The sequence below is a fragment of the Mytilus trossulus genome, chromosome 9 (assembly GCF_036588685.1).
Source record: "Mytilus trossulus isolate FHL-02 chromosome 9, PNRI_Mtr1.1.1.hap1, whole genome shotgun sequence".
Classification (NCBI taxonomy): domain Eukaryota; kingdom Metazoa; phylum Mollusca; class Bivalvia; order Mytilida; family Mytilidae; genus Mytilus; species Mytilus trossulus.
The window spans coordinates 39230568-39235770 of NC_086381.1; positions in this window are offsets into that span (position 1 = coordinate 39230568).

Consider the following 5203-nt stretch of genomic DNA (forward strand, 5'->3'; position numbering starts at 1 on the left):
CCTGATCATCCCGAATATGCCGACAGTTTTCGAACGGATAACTTCCGTCAGCGTCGGTTCACTGTCTGGTCACTGTCTGATCTTTGTCAGATTACATTCGGCAGAGTCGGGACCCAGCCGTGACAGACTCGGTCGAATTTTACCTGGCGAAAAATACAAATCGGATTAGATGCTGATTCAGAACGGGATTATCGGGACTAATTCGCTTAGAAACGGTTGAATATCGACGCCTCCTGAACACTATCTGATTGTTGTCGTGATCAAATTATTTTTTTTGCAAATTTTAATTTAAGTTTGAATTTCCATCCACGATTCACAGGATCTTGATCAGACTTTTATTTTTTTTTAATCGGGAATGGTCCTGTCAAGGACGGTAGTAAGAATCGTGAATGTGTGACCCCAGCTTAAGGTAAAAGGAAAATACTGTATAATTAAGATTAAAGTCGAGTACATTTTGTACACCTAAAACATGTGCATGCGGAATTTGAAATCCCATCCACAGTGTTACATGGCTAGTGGTACAATAGTTCGACTACTTGGACCATTCGACCACCGAAGCCGTCTTACATGGGTTAAATAGCATGAATATTTGATGATAAATGTATTAGAATCATATACAACCATTATGTGAACGTTAACTAAAAGAATGTCAGAAAGATAAGATTGAACTTATGTAGGGAAAAAAAATTTGTATGGTTCGGTTCTTAAATTATCCCTATATTTGTGTGGGGTTCGTCCTGCTCAGTCTTAAGTTTTCTATATTGTGTTTTGTGTACTATTATTCACTGTTTGTCTTTTTCATTTTCAGCAACGAAAAAAGTAAAATCACAAAAATACTGAACTTAGAGGAAAATCAATTCGGAAAGACCATAATCACATGGCAATATCAAATAACAACTGAAACGCATCAAAAACGAATGGACAAGAACTGTCATATTCCTGACTTGGTACAGGCATTTTCAAATGCAGAAAATGGTGGATTAAACCTGGTTCTATAGCGCTAACCCTCTCACTTTAATGACCAGTCAAAAACACGGGCACACCAGCCATCACCGCACAACAATTTTAAAAGGAACAATCAAACAGAACACATCAACTTCCACCATTCACGAACACATTGATTGATTTGAGTGTCTGCCGTTAGAATTTTTTTATACGTCACACAAATCCGTCGCCCAACGTGCACACAAACAATTCCAAAACCCACACAAGCAACGCCAGCACACAGGGCCAAAAAAACCAAAAGTATGCAAGAATAAATTCCAGAAACAGATAGTGACCTAAACCAGTCCAAATGTCACAAACAGAATTAACAAGAATCCAAAAAATAGTTGATTCCAATACGCGATTGAATGACTTTGACGCCCGTGGCCGAACAGCAAGCTATAAAGTGGCCCAAAAATACTAGTGCACAACCATTCAAACGTAGAAACCAACATTATTATTGATATAAAACACTAGAAACAATTATGAACCACATCGACAAACGACATCTACTGTACATCAGATTAGTGTGAATAATTCAATCAAACATATTTTCTTAAACCACTCCTAATCGAATTGACTAAATGTTTATACATTTTACTAAATATTAGGATTCTTGTACATTGCATTCTAACTTCATTCAGCAAAACCAAACGTGCGTTAACAATTGTTTTTTTTTGTATTTCAAAATTATAGGATCCTTTTTCATCTTTACTGAAAGCTTATAAAAAGCAGTGATTTTTACCGAAACAATCGTTGTTATTTAGAAAAAATATTCTTTATGCTACCCTCTTATATCTTTTTTTTTTTTACAATTCCCTCTTGAGAATTTCCTCTTATTTTATCATGGTACATTTTCTTTTGCAGGCAAATGATGCTAGGGCATAGAGACATTTCGAAGAAGCTAGAAAGAAAAATCATGTTGAAGTCATTACAGGAATACTTATTGCAGGTGCATTTTTCTTTGTACAATTTTATTTGCAGCAGTGACATTAATTGGTTTCAATAAAGCATGTGCATATCAACTTAAAAAAAATCTTTTACGTGAAAACAATCGTTTGTCATGATCACTATTGATATTTGTTTCAGTACTTTTTCTTATAAGTATTTCTATAACATTGGTACTGTTATATTAAAGACATTAACCTGCATTGTTGTTACAGACGATTATTTACATGCTAACTTTGTAATATTGCAATAACCAGTAAGATAAAACTTCATATTTGTATTCTGCATTTGATTTTCAAGAAATTTGAATCGCAGATATACAAATACAAACCCTTACATTAAGTTATATCGATTTCGTTCTTTTGAAGATTCTAATGCCGTGGATCGTCTGCCGCAACAACCTTATGCATACAATTGAATAAGGGGAGAACAGCTTGTTCATACAATGTGCAACACACTATATCAAGGTTTAATGTAAAAGAAAATGGTACCGGCAGATCAAATTTTAGATATGAGTCTTCTATAAAAGACATAACACAGCTTTGCTAAAGAAAGTGAGAGATATAGCTGCGAAATATTTAAAAAAAAAAAAAAAAAAAAAAAGTATCCAGAGACGTGTTGATATAAGGTTTGAAGGATTGGTGCAAATTTTGACCTGAACTACAAATCAAACTTAGATCTTGTTTTTATTTTGTTTGGAAATTAATGCACATCCGACTATACGGTATGCGTTTTTCGAATTATTAGAAGCCGTACACACGCTTAAACTCGCTAACATTCAATCTTCTTGCCAACTTGTTCCTTTATTATCATGAGGCTGAATAACAAGAAACTATATCCTTTAACTTTACTTTCCGTTATATTGATGATGTTCTCTCACTAAATAGTTCAAAATTTGGTGACTACGCATCTATCCATCGAACTATAGATAAAGGATATACCAGATACAGTTTAGTCTGACTTATATCTTGACTTTCATCTAGAAATTGACATTGAGGGTAGGTTTTGTATTTGCACCTGAAGCGCGTTACGTTTACAACTTAAGCAAAACTCAAAATCAGCATTTCAATTTCCTTGAAAGGGGAGATAACTCCACAAAAATTAGTCTTTTTTTGTCAGTTTTTGGTTGATTTTCCTAATAAATTATGTAAGTATGATTGTTTGATAGGGTTATAAGTTTATGTTTGATATATAATATAATCTTCTGCTCATGAATTATGGTTACAATTTTTTTGTGCATTTTTTGAACCACAAAAAGAAAAATATTCTCAAATTTTTTTATTAAATTGAAGATTCTTTAACTTGACAGGTTGCAAAATTCAATAAATGGTCAACTTATGGATTACACAAATCTAGATTGGTGCTTAATAAAAGATATGAAAACACCTTTTTGTTTGTTATACTCGAAAGGTGACGGCTAAAATATCAAGAACCAATACATTCTGGTGAATAAAAGCGGTAAAGTTATAATTTTATATCAGTTTGAATTGATACTTCTGCCTGCGTTGCAGAGTTATCTCCCTTTTAGTTTTCCTATAGTAAGATTTTATGGGACTTTTTTCTGTGTATATTTGGTGTATAATGCTACAAATGATCTAAGACATCTTCTGTTGCAATTACTTTAATGTTAGGGTAAAATTTATGCTAGATTGACTAGACTATGAGGAATTAACATTCCTTAAAGTTTGCCAAATACAGCTATTCTCTATTCCTGAAGAGAAACGCTATTTTATTTTAAAAAAAATTGAATTTATGACCGTTAATTTTTAATAATGCCCACATCAATGATATTTCCTATCAATATAGAAATGCTGGTGATACCCTCATGGAATATAAACTCCACCAGCAGTGGTACCGATTGTTGAAAATAAACTTATCATAGATACCAGGATTGAAATTTGGTATTTGTGCTAAACGCTAGTTTCTTCTACCAAAGACTCAACAGTGACGCTCGAATCGAAAAGAGATAAAAAGTCCAAATAAAGTATGAAGTTGAAAGGCATTGAGGACTAAAAAAGCTTTAAAATTTTACAAATACAGATGAAGTATTCTATTCCTGAGGTAGAAAAGCCATAGTATTTCAAATATCTTTTGACATCAGATTCGGACTTCTCTTGAACTGAATCTAAATGTGCGTTTTGTTATGCGTTTATATTTTTTACATTGGCTAGAGGTATAGGGGGCGGGTTGAAATCGCATAAACATTTTTAACCACGTCGCATTTTTGCTCCTGTACCAAGTCAGGAGCTTCTGACCTTTGTTAGTATTGTATTATTTTTAACTTCAGTTTCTTGTGTATAATTTGGAGTTTAGAATGGCGTTAATTATCACTGAACTGGTATTTAAATTTATTGAGGTGTCAGCTAAAAGACGCCACCGGGTGCGGGAATTTTTCGCTGCATTGACGACCCGTTGGTGACTTTCAGATGTTATCTGTTATATGATCGGGTTGTTGTCTCTTTGACATATTCCCTATTTCCATTCTCAATTTGATCATGCAAAGTTTTGCTAATATAAAAGTTAATTTTTAATTATGATAATGTATGTCAACACGGAAATGCTGACTACTGGGCTGGCGATATCCTCGAGGAATAAAAACACCACCAGCAGTGGCATCGACCCAGTGGTTTTAAATAAACTCTCTTATAGATGTCGATACAATAATATATATTGGAATAACCGGACAACGTTTAAACCTTGAGGCCAGACACAAAATCAATTGTTTTAAGTTATTACATCCTGCATGTAAATAATATTATATCCTTCCGCTTATAAAAGTTTAATTATTAATTATTAGAATAATTCAACAAGCATCATAACTTATATGTTACCGTGTGAAATACAACAATCATGTATGTACATGACATGGTTTTTTGGCAAAAAATAAGTAATTGGAAATTCCAAATAGCACATGAAAAGAAAGATATTGGGAACTATGGCACACTATCGGTTTCAGATATAAACTAGTTATGATTTAGCTTGTTTCAAATTACTGTATTAACCAATGATGATATAAGACGATGAAATTTTCCTTATAATTGTTTTTTCAATTGGTTAAAAGAAAAAAAAACTATTATATCTAATAAACTTACATTCGTAATAATACCTGAGAGATAAATGATTAATGATATTAAAAAAATATAGCTTTATATTGTGTGTCGGCAGTACAAGGGTCTTCGAAAACAAAATATGTTTACCTTAGGAATATCAAGTTGAAAAAATAATAAATGTTTGAGGTCGAACATGTAGAATGCAAACCAAATTTGAAAAA